Source organism: Coffea arabica, chromosome 4c (genome assembly GCF_036785885.1).
Source record: "Coffea arabica cultivar ET-39 chromosome 4c, Coffea Arabica ET-39 HiFi, whole genome shotgun sequence".
NCBI classification, from domain to species: domain Eukaryota; kingdom Viridiplantae; phylum Streptophyta; class Magnoliopsida; order Gentianales; family Rubiaceae; genus Coffea; species Coffea arabica.
In genome coordinates this window covers 42082495-42098598 of record NC_092316.1, presented here as the reverse complement: position 1 = coordinate 42098598, position 16104 = coordinate 42082495, and the positions used below count along the sequence as shown (strand labels likewise).

Sequence of the window (16104 nt, the reverse complement as noted above, 5' to 3'; positions counted from 1 at the left end):
CAGTCTCATAACAAATTGATTCAGATAAGTGTGTCCAACACAATCGACTTTTTAATTAAGAAACAAAAGGTTCATGGTTTTGAGGATACAAAGTTATAATAAAGCAAGCATGGCAATTTGCATTAGATGTTCGCTTGGTGAAAACATGGAAGAAATCAAGGAAAGTGCATCTAGTAATCCAGCAAGTGGTACAATGTACTGATGCATACTATAACAAGAAGCTTCAAGATAGCCATCACAATTACAGTTCAATCCTTCACATCCAAGTCATCAATATTTGGACATTCACGTCATGCAATAAGCTCTTTACTTGATCCCATAGTCAGTGATCAACAACAATGAGAAGATGTTTGTTAACACCTTTTCACCTATACTTGTCTATCGTGAAACCAAAGAATTAAGAAAAGGAACAGTGAATAAGTATTGATTGATGTATTATTCTAGCCTCTAGAATTCAACTGTAAAATCATCGTTGAGACTAACCAAACGGACAGTTAAAATGTCCAATTGAGTGCTAAATCAGACTTTTGAGAACCAAAAGAGAATATCGTAAGCAGGCTATGATGCTAAGAAATACCAAAACAAGCTAAAAGTTTTCTCACTTAATAAGCATATTGAGTTCCATAGAACAAAATTGCCAAAATTGTCACATCATTCGCCATAAATGGTTCCGAGATCCTCCATCTAACAACATTCTAATCACCATGTTTCCTGGTCTCATTTCACATTTCCATGTCCAAATAAATTCTCTCAATAGCAAACCTAAAGTAAAAAAGTTTCTATGAGGCACAATACTTGGGCAGTATTTAATCCTCCAAGAACGAGCATCTCTAGAAAACAGATACCTCAACCAATTCTATGCTTTGACAAAAAAAAAAAAAAAAAACCAATTCTATGCAGACATGCATATGAGAAAGCAAAGAGAAAAGAAGCAAAAGCAAGATGACAAGGATATATAGTTCTCATACTGAGTTACCAAAGGACAGAAAGGATAACCCTCAATGTAAAGTTAAGTCAGTAAATTGAACTAAAACCTAGCATTCTATGCTAATTTGTTATTTTCTCTCTTGCTTTCCATTGATGCTTCTTTTAACAAAGCCACAGCAACTATCCAATTGAAAACATGTAAAGGACAAATGCATGGACACACAAGCCACCTCAATACAAAAACATGTAAATGACAAATACATGGACATATAAGCCACCTCAATACAAGTGTCACCATGACAATAGTTGCAATAGCCCCTCAAACCATACTCATTTACCAAGAAACTTGTAAATCTCTACTAACATCAACAAGGATAAATTCACCATTAAATATAAGTCTCAAACTTTCTTATCATTAAAAGAGAGACTCCAAACCTTTCTAGGTTAGTCACTTACAATTGACAAAGCATCAAGAACTGAAGGGTGCAATAGCATAACTATTCTAGGTCCAATAGTAGAACTCAGAGGATCCACGCCAAACAAAGAGCTAAGTAGAAGCCTTTCCAGTTCCACACCTGTTCATCTCAGCAATGGCTACCCTCTAGGGCATATCCATGGGTGATGAAAGAGTATAAGCAAACCGCATAATCCTCTAGTTGCAAGTGAATCATGGTAGTCCTGAATCCTTTCTCCAAAAGAGCAATCTTCGAATGAGGAGGCTTCAAGTCCAATATGTTCTGATCTGACAAGTCCCATAGACTTTGAATTAGAGTTCACCGCGTTGATGAGAGTGCAAACTCCTTATAAATATATATACAGACAACCAGACAGATAGAACACTAGTTCAGTACAATCTCAAGATCTCTAAAAGAGATCAATAGGCATGGTCGTAATCATCAAATATAGAAAACTACAAGTCGTAACTTAGGAAATCACGAACATTGAATTCTTGTTCTAGCATGTCTTGATCATCATCAGCTCAGGTGTAAAACATTCTCAAGAGCAAGAAAACCGAACCATTACCATAATCCAGGCTAGTTACTTAGACATCTACAGATTACAATTTAAGGCCACTAATTGCATGAAATAATTTAAGAATCCCAATAAAGATCTTATTTCAATTTCTGTGATTGTACTTAAGCTATCCGAGACACAAAAAGAAAAAAGAAAAAAGGACTGGCGACAGATGGATCTAAGGTTTTTCTGTAACAAATTAGCAAGTTCTACCAAATCATCTTCAAAGGTAACATGCCATTCCTTTAAGTTCTTTCCTGCATAAAAACTTCAACACAAGTTGAAGGTCTGCATTACAATCATCTCTTTGAACCTATCAATTGGAATGCCACCTTCATGCTTCTCACAAAATTTTTTGTTTAGGCTAACCTCAATTAAGTTCAATTTTACAAAGTAAAATAAGCAATTGTAAGGTTCAATATTCCAGGCTTAACCTCACTGAGATGTTACAAATCTAAGAGAACATCATGTTTTTTAAATACATACTCAAGTAAACCAAATCTGATTTTTCTAATGAGAATTTCCAAGCTATTAAACATTGCAGTTTATCATTAAAGAGGCAAAACTACAGTTATGCAGCAATTTAATTCCTTTTTTAGTCAAGGAATAGAAAATTTAAGGTGTTTAATTAAAATAGTAACTTACTCACAATTTCAAGTGGGTGCTTAGAATTTAATATTTGAGATATAGAAAGGGACCAAAAAGTGCTCAAGGTGCTGAAATAAGAAAAGAGGTTTTCTGGATTATTATGAGATGAAGGGCTAAATGGATACCTGAACCCACTTGAAGTCACTGTAACACCTCCGGAATTTGCATATATGTCTGGGAGTATAACAACTCCCTTCTTTGTTAATATTTGTAAATTAAAGCCAAGGTTAGTTAAGTTGCTTCACTGCACAAGTTATTTTGCTCCGAGACACTGCCTTTTGACCTCGCATACTAACCTCATCTGCTTCTGGATCAATACGATGATTAGCTACATCGATTATAAATTTGGCTTTAATATCTGCATTATCCCTTCAATCAATTCAAATGTCCATTTGTATTGTAAGTAATAAAATCACATAAAAGCAAGATATCAAGTGTCGGACAAAATCTATGTTAAGGCTAGAAGAACCACCTATTGATAACACCTTCGAGGGCTGCTGGAATAAGAATATCATAGTCTTCAAGTAAAATAGAATTGGGATCAACACTGTCAGCACCACTCCGTGGTTTTCCCTGACATGCTTCCATAGATTTGGTACGTCAATTCCCTTACCGTGCTTATGGCTCTTGTTATATCACTTATGCCAATTACATTTTCCCCTTGTTCACTGATAAGTTGAGCAGCCCTGGATCCAACATTACCAAATCCCTGAAATCAAGAAGAAAATTCTATGATCATATGACATTCGATAATTTTTGACTTTTTAACTCGCTTTCTCTTCTCACGAGTCATGAGACATTTTGTGATGTAACTTCTAAGTCCCCAAGGAAGGCTCTTTGAATGAGCTTGTAGTTTCAACAAAATGCATCCCACAATATTTGAGCATATCAGAAACTAAAGGTACACTTGAAACTACAAATTATATCACTTATGCCAATTACCTTTTCCCCTTGTTCACTGATAAGTTGAGCAGCCCTGGATCCGACATTACCAAATCCCTGAAATCAAGAAGAAAATTCTATGATCATATGACATTCGATAATTTTTGACTTTTTAACTCGCTTTCTCTTCTCACGAGTCATGAGACATTTTGTGATGTAACTTCTAAGTCCCCAAGGAAGGCTCTTTGAATGAGCTTGTAGTTTCAACAAAATGCATCCCACAGTATTTGAGCATATCAGAAACTAAAGGTACACTTGAAACTACAAATGCATCCCACAGTATTCAAACATATTATAAACTGAAGGCACACTTCCCAGTGGTGTTACCTGTACAACAAATCATTGCCTAGCGATACTCTTTCCATATTCATTAAGCAACACTTTAGTTGCAAAGAGTACTCCCCTTCCTGTTGCTGCATCTCTACCGAGGGATCCACCAAGATCCTGTCACCAAAGAATTTTAATTTCTTACAATAAATAAAAGTGGAAAATTTTTTGAGGTTCAAAATCTCAGAAATCAAAGAAGCTCATTGATCCTTATACATTTGGAATTGGATAATTGACTACAGGTTTTCTAGTTACTATTGCAGGCGAATAGCCATGGAATTTAGAGTACTCATCCAGTATCCAAGCCATTGTTTGCTCAAATGCGAGACATTTCAAATCCAGTTAATTGGATGAGCTTCATAGACAATGTTGTGTTGATCACTATCTTTTTCTCCAAAAGCAAAAATGTCACCTAGATATGTACTCCAATCATATCATATTGTCGAAAGCCAGTTTTGCACTGACCTGTGCATTTGTTCCCATATCAGGTGCAGGAACATCAGTGTGAACTCCAATCAAATTATTCTTAGTGCTGCTAGTGTAACTCAAAATTTTGGTCAATGACTAACTTGAAATGGAAGTTCCTGATTCCTACAAGAGAAATGTATTAATTCATCAAGTGCTGAAAACCCAATGAAGAAAGGGAACTGGAAGAACTGAAGCAAATAGAAAGACATTTTAAAGATGAAAAAATCTATTTTAAACAACTGATCTTTTTAGTTACCATATGCATTGCTTTTTTTGAGCAGGAGATCAACAAAACACCTGCATGAAAGACACCAAAAAAATGACTAAAAAGAAAACTCGAAAAGAGCAAATGCCAAAGAAAATGGCTAAAAAGAAAAGCATACCATCATTTGAGGTCTGAAGAGAGTAATTTAAAGGCAAAAATTAAATTAGAATAATAAAACAAAACTTACATTTTCCCTTAGGAGTTGTCTTTCATGGGTGGTTATTTTTCCTCCCTGCTGTAGAAGAAATCCAAGAAAGGCAAAACCAAAAAAGAAAAATGGAACAATTAAAAACCAAGTAGGTACAAAAAATAAAATAAATAAATATCTAAAAGCTAACTAATCATCAATTATTCACCATCTTAGACCATATTAAAAGTTTTTCTTGGAACTAAAAATAAAAAATCAAATAGTAGAAATAAAATTGAAATGAAAAAAATACATTAATCACGGAAAGAAAGGGGAAGAAAAATTACCATATCTGTACTCTACAAGTTCGCATAGACAGTGAAGACGAAATATTGAACTTCCCCTTCCTCGCTGTTTCAGAAAAAGACACGAAAGAGTGAGGGAAAAATTGGTTGTTTTTAGCCAAGGAAATAGCAGAAAAAATAGAAAAAATTAGCTATAATCACTCGAGGGAAGAGGGAGGGAGGGAGGGAGATAAAGAAGAACAGGAGGGAGAAATGGGAGAAATCGATACAGGGAGGGGAGGAAGATTAGTAGCCCCTTTTCCACCTCGAGCCCATCGTCCAGCAATTCTATCAGAAGAAAATTGAGATTGTAATCTCTTTCAAGTACAATCAACTGGCAGAAATTCAGGGGAAACCTCTGGGGTCTCATGAAGAAGGAATTTTATCCAGCGGATAATAGCAATAGAAACTGGTCTTTTAAGAGTTGTTGACATCGACAACTGCCTGCGCTTGAATGAAAGAGAGAGAGAGAAAGCAAAGAAAAAAAAGTGGTTGAAAATGCATTCACATACGATGCCGTTTGGTTGATCAAAGGGCAAAAAAAAAAAAACCAAAAAAGGAGACAAAAAAAGAGAAGAAAAACCGGTCCAACATCGGCTCCATATCATCACCACAGACCAATCCCCACGCACCACATGGGCGGACGACCATCCTACGTGACAGGGGGCTTTCCCTCTTTATCTATATGGTTAAAGAGTGAAAAGCTTCAATATTGCAAGAAAGATATACCCAATATTTTTGAGAGAAGAAAAAGAAATGAAAAGAAAAGCTTCAATGTACTTTTTTTTATGTATATGGATTACTGTCAAAGGACATTAGCCTAACATCCATAGATAGAGTACACAATAAAACTTAAAAAAAGTGATGAGGTATCCTGTCATCCGTACCAAAGTTTAGACAGAATTCATGGTTCTTTCATCTTGAAAGAAGTTGGTGCCAATATACATAAGCTGGCATTTCTGACTTACATTTTAAATTAAAACGGTATGGAAGGATGCCTAGGCCAGAATGCTACATTAAATGGTGGACCCGCCTAGAACATACAGTGAATGGCAAGGGTAGATGGAGCATCAGGAGGAAGCCCAGCAAAGGCTGGAATAGATGGTATTAGAAAAACATGTGGGTGCCCAAGATGGGTCGACCAGAACCAATTTCTAATTTGACAAAAAAGGAGTAGGGGCTAGAAAACCTGATCTAGTACCCACAACCCCATCGCTTCAGGACATGAATAGAAAACCCGTTCCAGCTGAAAATTGGTCTGAAATTCAATTGCAACCAAAGCTTCAGATAGAGGTAACCCGAATTTGTTTTTGTCCTTGATTTCCAACATTGGCATCAGAGCTACTAGGGATGGCAATTTCTGATACGACATGATAGCATGACACGAGCACAATCTGGAATTAGCAGGCATTACACAATATGAATTCAAGTTAGTCATTATTAGGTCAACTTGTTAATGACACGGTTAAAAATGGGTCGGGTTGGATCAACCTATAGGTTGACATGTTAAGCAGATAAAAAAATAGATTTTTTAGAATATTATAAATTATAAGGTAATTTTGATCATTTCTAAAAGCTAAAAACCTATAAACCAAACTAATAAATTATTAACTTAATGCAAGACGACTCATTTATCTTCCTCCAACTCATTTATCTAATTGTCTTCCTCTAAATTCCAAACCTTGTGTGACGCCCCGAAAAAAAAAGAGTGTGAGAACCCGTAAAAACCCTAATATTTTCCTAGGGTTTTAGTTCCTTTAATTGCATAATTTTTGCATTTCTGGCTTAGAAATATTATCTGGGTGGATTTTATGAGCAACTAAAGTTTTTAGATGATTTTTCTAGCATTAGTGAGTTTTTAAAAAATTAAGAATATATATTGGACGTGGGACCCACTAGTGCGAAAAGTTCGGAAAAATTCGGCCAATTAGGTTAAATTCCGGATACTGTGTAAAATTTATCGGGTGTTAATAGACAAGTAGAGTGTGTGAAATGATTGATGTGAGAGAAGAAAGAAAGGATAGGAATGCATTTAATGAGGTGACAAGTGTCACATTCTCATTGGTTGGACTTTAAGAATTACTATTCACTTTCTTGACTTTTTTGACCAAAGGATTAAATATCAAAAAAAATGCACAAAAATCACCATTTTCTTCTCTTGGTGGCCGGATCTCCCTAGCTCAAGAAGGAAGTGCATTTCTGCAACTTTCAAGCTCCATTTGCTTCAATCTCCCACAAACAAAAGCCTAGATTAGATTCTACTCCATAAAAACCTTTCTTCTAGTGCTAGTAAGTGTTGTAGTGAAGTTTGTTTGAAGGTCTAAGGTGGCCAACATCTCTCTCTCTCTCTTGTTTCTTGGTAAGTGAAGCTTAAACTTCCACCTACACCTATTGATGCTTAAGATATGATTAGTAGTGATTAGAGTGCTGAAATTTCTGGTTTTTATCTTGGTTTGAAGTGATTTGGTGAAGTTTTCAATTTTATGATTATTTTTCTGGTTTAATTGGATTATGGTGTTGTGGTTGTTTATGATGATTGATAATGAGGGGTTATGACTCTAGTGGATGGAAATGATTGATATTTGCAACCAATTTTGGATTTGGAATAAATTTTGGAAAGTTAGGGTTCATAAACCCCTAATTCTGTCCGGTTTTATATCATAAGGTTAGAGGCCGAATTGGACTTTGCTCAAAACATGAAAGTTGTAGGTATTGATGTGTTTGAGGTGCCTGTAAAATTTCACGTCATTTGGATTTGTGTAGAGTGAGTTATGCCGAAATTACTGTAGCTGTTCTGCTTTGATCAGAATGCGAAAACTGCGATAGTAATTGGCCATTTTGACTGGAATTGGTTTGGATTTTGGAGTTGGTGTCTTCTGATGAAATGTAGCTGGATGTCTTAGCTAACTTATGCCTTTAGAATTTCGGCATTTGGACTTGTATGGACTGAGATATACCGATTACAGTTTTCTGTGTTTTGCAAACCTGTTTTGGTGATTCTGGTTTAGTGTTTAGCATTTTTGACCTAGTTAGGCTAGGAACTGGATTGAGTGACCTTCTACATTGTTGTAGCCCTGTTTCATAGCTTCGAAACGGTGGGTCTTACACCCCCAACCGATAATTGTAGTGAGAGTTGTGCCATTACCGCATTATGACGTCAAAACTGTTTTTCTGGTTTTGAGTTTAACCTTCATTTCCGGACTTTTCCCTAGCTTGACTTGTCTTTGTACTACTTGGAGCTTGCTGAATGGATATTAGATGAACTTATTTGTGTGACTTTGGGACTGGCTGGAGTAATAATGAAGCCATGATGGCTGGAAAAGTTAGCAAATGTAGGGGAAGTGCTGTCCGAACTTTGAAGGGACTTGTTTGCATTGGGTTTTGGATCTAAGGCTTGGAGTTGAGCAAGGCAATGATACATGATGGATGGTTTCTGAGCCGTAGAGGTGAGTGACCCCAAACTATTGTTAAAGCTTCTTATGAAATGTTTCTTGCATTATTTACTCGACTGCATATCATGAGTGCTTGCATGTGGCCCATGACATGTTTTGGCTTAAATGAGTGCTTGGAATTCGTGTGCTGAACACCAACGTCTCCACCTCTGTGTACTGTTCATCTGGAGCAAATGGCTCCCCACTGACTGTTTACTGTTTAATGTTTGTTTGTAGCGTTGGGTGTTTAAGTAAAACGATTTCGCTGGCTCACGAGAGCAATAAATGTACATTTGATCTTGAAATCATGACATCATTGAAATGAACGACTGTGAAACTGAATTGATTACTGATTTTAATGGTTACTCGCTGAGCTTCTAGCTCACCCCAAAAATGTTTTATTCCCCCCCACAGGGCTCAAGGCGAAGAAAAGCTTGGAGTGCTTATTCACGTGACTGGATGGCTTATATCGTGTATAGTTTAAGTTTGGATCTATTTGATGTACGAGTTGGTCTTGTATAAATATTTGAAATTGATATGGATGTAAGTATACGTTCCACGATTTGAATCAGTTTCCGCTGCATTTGTGATATGTAATTATTGGAGAATTTGATGTAATTTTGAGATTTATATTGTAATATATTTGAGGATTGTAGTGAACGACTGAGTCCCGGCGAGAGCTGGGCAGGCGGCCCGCCGAACCCTCTGGTTCGCCTTAGGGGGAGGTGGGGCCGTCACACCTTGCACCCTACGGCCATACTTCTTTTCTTAAAACCCAACCCCTAAATCACATGTTTGGAACTTGCAAGTATATCGTTTGAGTAGTTAAATTTAATAGTTATGATGATATTTGATCTTTCTATACGCCACGCATGTATTTTATATTGGTCAAAACTTAAAAGAAAAAATTCAAAAAAATGATTTGACTGCGATTCAGTTGAAGTTTGTTTAACATGATTATGAATTCTATCATGAATATTTACATCCATAACAAATCATAGATGTATTGTATTTGGAGTTAGAGTTGTACTAATGTTTTTGAAGTTTAAACTTTGACTTAATACTAGGCTGGATGGTTGCATGGTAACCATGGTCTGGTGATCAAAATTCAAAACAATGGACTTTCATTTTCATTGGTTGCAATGTTGTGACAACTAATATGTTTATCTTTGTTCAAGTAATATGCTTATTTTCTTTTGACAAGAACAATTGATTTTAGTTGTATACAAAATTTTGTATTCTTATGTATTCTCATACTATGTTGACCAAACATATTTTTCCCGAAAATTTTTAATTTCTTTTGACATCAATTTGTTAGTGAATCTTAAGTAAAAATTTCATCTTTGTATATAAAAAAAAGGAAATTATTGAGAGTATTTAGCTCCAATTTACAAACCTGATCTTATAATCTATAATCAAACAATTCATGTTGTATAAATTTTCATTTTTCTATTGATTCTTATTTCATTCAATATTGATAAAATATTCATTTTATTGTAGGATAAAGATGGATCAAAATAATGACACAATAGCAATTGATTTGCTTGGAGAACAAGAAGTTGATAGTCTTTCTAATTCTAATTCAAAGTCAACGAGTGAAAAAGAGAAGAATAAGGATAATGTAGCTCAATCACCTATAAAGAAAAGGAAAAGAAAATCCTAAGTGTGGAATCACTTTAAAGATGAACCTATTGGATAAGATGGCATTGAAAGGTGTAGTTGCATCCATTGTGGTAAGCTATATCTCTCTAAAAGCAGAAATGGGACTGGAAACATGAAATGCCATCTTGTTGTATGTCCTAAATTAAACACGAAACACATTAGACAAGCACTCATTGACACAAAGAATGGCTCTCGTAGAAATCCTAAACTTAATCAAGAGAAGTTTAGAGAGTTACTCATTTTCTACATCATAAAGCATGATATGGCTTTCACATTTGTTGAATATGAGAGGATTAGGGAGATTTTTGAGTACTTAAATCTAGAGGTCAACCATATCATTAGGAATACTACCAAAATGAATGTCCTGAAAATGCATGCAATAGAGACTAAGAAGGTGAAAGCTATGCTATCTAATTACCAAGGGAGAATTTGTTTTAATTTTGATATGTAGACTTCAATTGCTACTGATGGCTATATTTCTCTTGTGACTAGGGGTGCAAACGAGCCGAGTCGAGTCGAGTTTTGACCTAATTAAGTCGAGCCTCTAATTAATTTTGTGAAGCTCGAACTCGAGCTCAAACTCGACGAGCTCAAAATGTCAAGTTCGAGCTTGAGCTCGACTCAAATTCGAGTTGAGCTCGAGCTTAAAAAAATAATAATAATAATAAAATTATTTTTAAAAAATAAAAAATAATTATTTATTTTTAAAAATAAATAAAATAATAATTTTTTAACAAATAATAAAATATTAGGGATATATGTGTAATTTTACTATTAAAATAAAAAATAAAAAATATATATATAATTGAGCTCGCGAGCTAACAAGCTTAATGTTTTTTAGCTCGAGCTCAAGCTCGAGTTCGACTTAATTAGCTCGAGCTCGACTCGAGCTTGATATTGACCGAGTTCGAGTTGAGCTTGTACCCGATCGCGAGCGGCTCGATTCGTGAACACCCCTACTTGTGACCCATTTCATTGGCAATGAACGATGTTTACAAATAATTGAATTTTTCTTATTTCCCTCCACCATAATTTTGTAGTGTTTTGGCTGAAAAGTTATTTAAATTGTTGTGCAATTAGGGAATTGAGAAAAAAAATTATCTCTTACTTTGGACAATGTTGCATCCAATACTGTTGCAATTAACTTGCTAAAAGATAAGTTGAATTTGCAAAATGCTTTGATTTGTCAAGGTGAACATTTTCACATTCGTTGTTGTGCTCACATTTTAAATTTAATTATTCAAGAAAGTTTGAAAGTAATTGTTGTTTGTATAAATAAAGAACGGGAGTGTATGAAATATGTGAAAGGATCACAAGTTAGAAAGCAAAGATTTCTTGAATGTGTTTCCCGATTTTTGCTGGATAGTAAAAAAATCCTCTAAGACAAGATATCCCTACTAGATGGAATTCAACGTACTTTATGCTTGACAGTACCATGTATTAATTCAAAGCTTTTCTTGACTTACAATTGAGTGATCTAACGTTCAACGATTGTCCATCAATGGATAAGTGGGACAAAATGAAAAAGATATGCAAGTTTTACAAGTTGTTTATGAAGCACTTGCACTTTTCTAGAACAAAATATCCAACAGTTACTCTGCATTTTCTATAAGCATTTTTGGTTAAACACGCACTTATGACTGCGATGAAAAATTCAGATGGTCTTCTTTTCCTCATGGCTACTCAAATGAATGTAAATTTTGAAAAGTGCAAGGCTGAGTATAATGTTATTTTAGCTATAGCAACTGTTCTTAATCCTTGCTATAAAATACAATTTGTGGAGTTTTCTTATAGAATTCTTTATGGTGAAAAGTCTAGAAAGTGTGCATTAGTCAAAGAAAAATTATTTATACTTTTTGAAGAATGTATGAGTAAGAATTCTAAGACATCTAATGAAGCAGTAGTGAGTTCTTCCCAAATTCATGATACTGATGGTGGCAGTGGGGTTTGAAATCTTCTAATGGTAATATTCGCCTTTGCTTTGATTCTTTCTTTTATAGATCACAATATGTTTTTTTCTGTTATTTGATTAATATACTAAAAACTTAAGTTGATGTTTTGTTTAATTTTTAAATAGGAGTTTGATAATTTTGAGAGTGAAGGGCAAATGTCAAATGCACAAAAAAGTGAATTGGAGTTGTACTTAGATGAAAATAGAATTGATAGAAATGTTCAAATCAACATGCTTCTTTATTAGAAAACTAACCAATTTTACTATCTTAATCTTTCTAAAATGGCACGTGATGTATTAGCTATTCCAATTACCATTGTTGCATCGGAATCAACTTTCAGTATTGGAGGACAAATTCTTGATGAATATCGTAGTTGTCTTAAATCAAATGCTGTGGAAGTTTTAATTTGTACTCGAGATTGGCTATTTGGATATGGAGGTAACGATTACAAGCCTTCTTTCTTTCGTCTTACATTTTTATTTAATATTTATATGAAGAGTTGATAACAAAGTATTTGTGATATTGTTGTTAGATACTACACAATTGAATTTGGATGATCTCTCTGAAAACATCATGACATTGAACACCAGTTCAAAAAACTTTTGAGCCAATCCAAGCTTCCAACACAATCACTAACAATATATAAGGTAACTAGACTTTTAACATTTTCATTTTTTTTATGTATTCATGCATTTGTAATTTGTATCTAAAGATTAAATTATTTATTCCATTGTGCTATTTAGGTGGATTGAAATAGTGGTTGGGGAAATGGAGGCCTGTTAGCTAGATGGTTGCAAAGGCTTTAAAGTTTGGCTTGAAGATTGCAACTAGAAGATTTGAAAACTCATGTTTAATTTTGCATAGTTACTACACCTTTTCCCGATTGAAAACTATAAGTTCGACTTGGCTTTTTACTTTGAAAACTTTTTTATATATTATGTTTAAAAAATTATAAGCTTTAATTCATGATTTAATCTTATAAATAGGTTTGCTCATGTTACAAATGATTATTATGACATAAATTATTTTAACGGATTGAACAGGTTGGGTTGTGTCAACCCGTTAATAGTAAGTCAGGCCACGGCACGACACGACATGAAAATCTAATGGCCTGGGTTAGAATTGAGGTTTTTCGACATGAGCACAACAACACGACACGATAATTGTTGGGTTTGTGGGCCAACCCATTTGTGTGCCAAACCACAAAACAAAGTCATAGATTTTCATTCTTGAGAAAAAAAAAAGAAAAAGAGGTCAACCGTCATTTTTGCTTGCTTGGAGAAAAACAAAGAGAGAGAAAAAGTAAAGAAGCTAGAGAGAGAGAAAATTCAACGTCTTGATTGGAGGGTGATTCGAAATCTAATTGAAATGAAATTTTATACACGCAATTCTCTTGTCAAACTCTACTCATTTATTGGTTCAGATTTTAGATTTTCTTTTCCGTTTGGTAACACTATTTTAAACCCATTTCTTTGACAATTGTAGTTTTTTTGTAGTAATTTTGAGCAATTTGACTTCGTTGATATTGGTGGTATTGTTGTCATCTGGATGTCTCCAGATAGATGTGTGTATTTCTATTATTGTGATAATGGAGATTTTTAACTGGATTAGGTCCCGTGATTTTTTTCAGTTTTGATTTTTCACATAAAAATTTTGGTGTTAGTGCCTTTTATTTTTCTTGCATTCTATTATTACTGTTGGCATCATTACTTGGTAATTTGGTTTATTCCTATTTTAACTAGTACTTGAAAAAAGAGTAATTTGTCCTGAGTTAACTCTGATATTGTGTGACTACACTAGGGGTGCAAACGAATCGAGCTCGAGCGGCTCGTTTATAACACGAGTCAAGTTCGAGTCATCTGTATGAAAGCTCGAGCCGCTCGCAAGCCGTACAAAATTACATAAATACCCCTACTTATATAACTAATTACTAAATTAGAAACTAGATAACAATTTCTCCAAGGACCAAGACAGTGGAGGACGGTGGACCCAAAGTCACAAACACATCTTGTGACGACCCCACCTCCCCATAGAGCGTACCCTAGGGTTTAGCGGACCGCCTGTCCAACTCTCGCTAGGACTCACTCACTCACTTCAACTAAAATAGGGTACAACCTCAAGAATAAAGGAAATAACAGCTACCAAGTTTGGCAAGTACAATTACATTCATTTCTGTCTCAAACATCCATATAACCCCAAATACATCAAAAGATTGGAGTTCTAAATACATTCAACCCTAATCGAGCGACTAGTACGAGTACAATTACAAAATTCAAAAAAAAATACTAGACTACACTAGTCTGTACAAGTCTCACGCCTCTCTTATACCATCTGTAAGGAAAACAAATGGCGTGGAATGAGTTAAAAGCCCGGTGAAGTTTCAAATAGCAAGTTGACCATTATTTAAAAATGAAAGTATCAGAATAGGAAAATAGTGTGCATAACAAGTCAAGAAAATGAGCAATAACACTTCAAGTAGCAAATCTCAAAATGAGCGAGTGTAAAATTCTTTTCTAAAAGAAACAATAATACTACGAATAACAATCAAAGTATAAGGATACAGGTGGCTCTCGAGAGCCATGTTCCCATTGCTTTATCAGAGCTTGATCAAGTAGTAGTTGACATTCCGTCAACTTTCAAGTAAAGTAACCAGTTCAGTAGAACACCACTTAGTTAGAATCTCCGTCCACCATCCAAACCCCCTATTGGGCCCAAAATCCTCAATAAACACTGGTGGTAATACTCGAGTATACCGATTAGTCGAGAAGGTAGCACTCCATTCGACAAAACAAGAGACCCCAAGTTCGTTACTCAATCGACCAAACCCTTGCCGGCTCGACTCGAGTAACTAGCCATAGGGTTTCTAGAATTCTAGACAAGGTACGAATCATATGCATGTATATCGATTCAACTGCAATCAATAAACAAGAATATATCACATTAGGGCAAGTGCGATAAAGTATACTCTTGTCCGATCAAACCAATCATATATCATTGAATCACATTGGTCAAGTATGGAAAACAAGTGTCAAGTTCAATCAAGTTTTTGGAAGCACTCACCAAAGATGTAGTGCTTCTACGGATCATGTTCAGGTATTACTCCTTGTTGGGAGTCCAAATATGCGATAAAACATCGTTTAAGAGTTTTGAAAATCAACTAAGGTTCGACACTTAAACGTTTCGTTTAACGAAAATCAAGTACTTGAAACTCATTTGGGGAATATTCGTATTACTTATCATGTCCTAGAAAACTCATACTCGCTCTTAAAACTTTGAAACTTTGAAGCGATTAAACTTTGAAATCCCCATTTGAGTCAAAGAGACGAGGAAAACATATTTCTATTAGTCATTACTTTCATTTTTCCAAGGGTATAAGTTTCAACCGAATTCTAACTTATATACCCCTACGAAAGAGGACTCGAATAACCTAGGCAATTCAAGTTCAATTCAACCTCAACTCTTCGCTCGAATCACAAGTACACACGCCTAGTCCTTGAGTGAAAATTTGGGCAGCATGCCCTTTGTATTTAGCTATTTTTCAGCCATTTATGACTTCATTATTTTCCTCAATTCAGCCCCAAAGTCACACACAAGTAATGTTACCACAATAGTCCTTCAACCAAGCTCAATGTCATTCAATTACAAAACAATACTAGTAATGCGACCAGAAACCAAGTTTAAGGACAAACAACAAAACAGCAGGTTTGACGTCTCTTGGAGTTTCGGTCACAACTGAAGCTACGCCTATTGGTTTGGGGTAAACTTTATACTGTTTCGAAGCTAGGATAGAGAAATAAAAGTCTTATGAAGACATAAATGTCAATTCATTCATTTTCAAGGTCAAAATGTGCAATCTCAGAGAAAATAGAAAACTGTCCGCGAAACAGTGCATTTTGGCAGTCAGGGGTAATTTTGTTATTTCACATCATACAGTACTCCAATTGAGCTAAAATTTTACAGGAAGCTATATAACTTCATTCTCTACAACTTTTATGTT

At 35.0% G+C, this 16104-nt stretch overlaps 1 pseudogene; it reads right to left on the bottom strand.

Moving 5' to 3' along the window:
- Positions 1 to 1367: 1367 nt before the first annotated feature.
- On the bottom strand, positions 1368 to 6434 carry LOC113739172 (glutamate dehydrogenase B-like; annotated as a pseudogene).
- Between the last annotated feature and the right edge of the window lie 9670 nt (positions 6435 to 16104).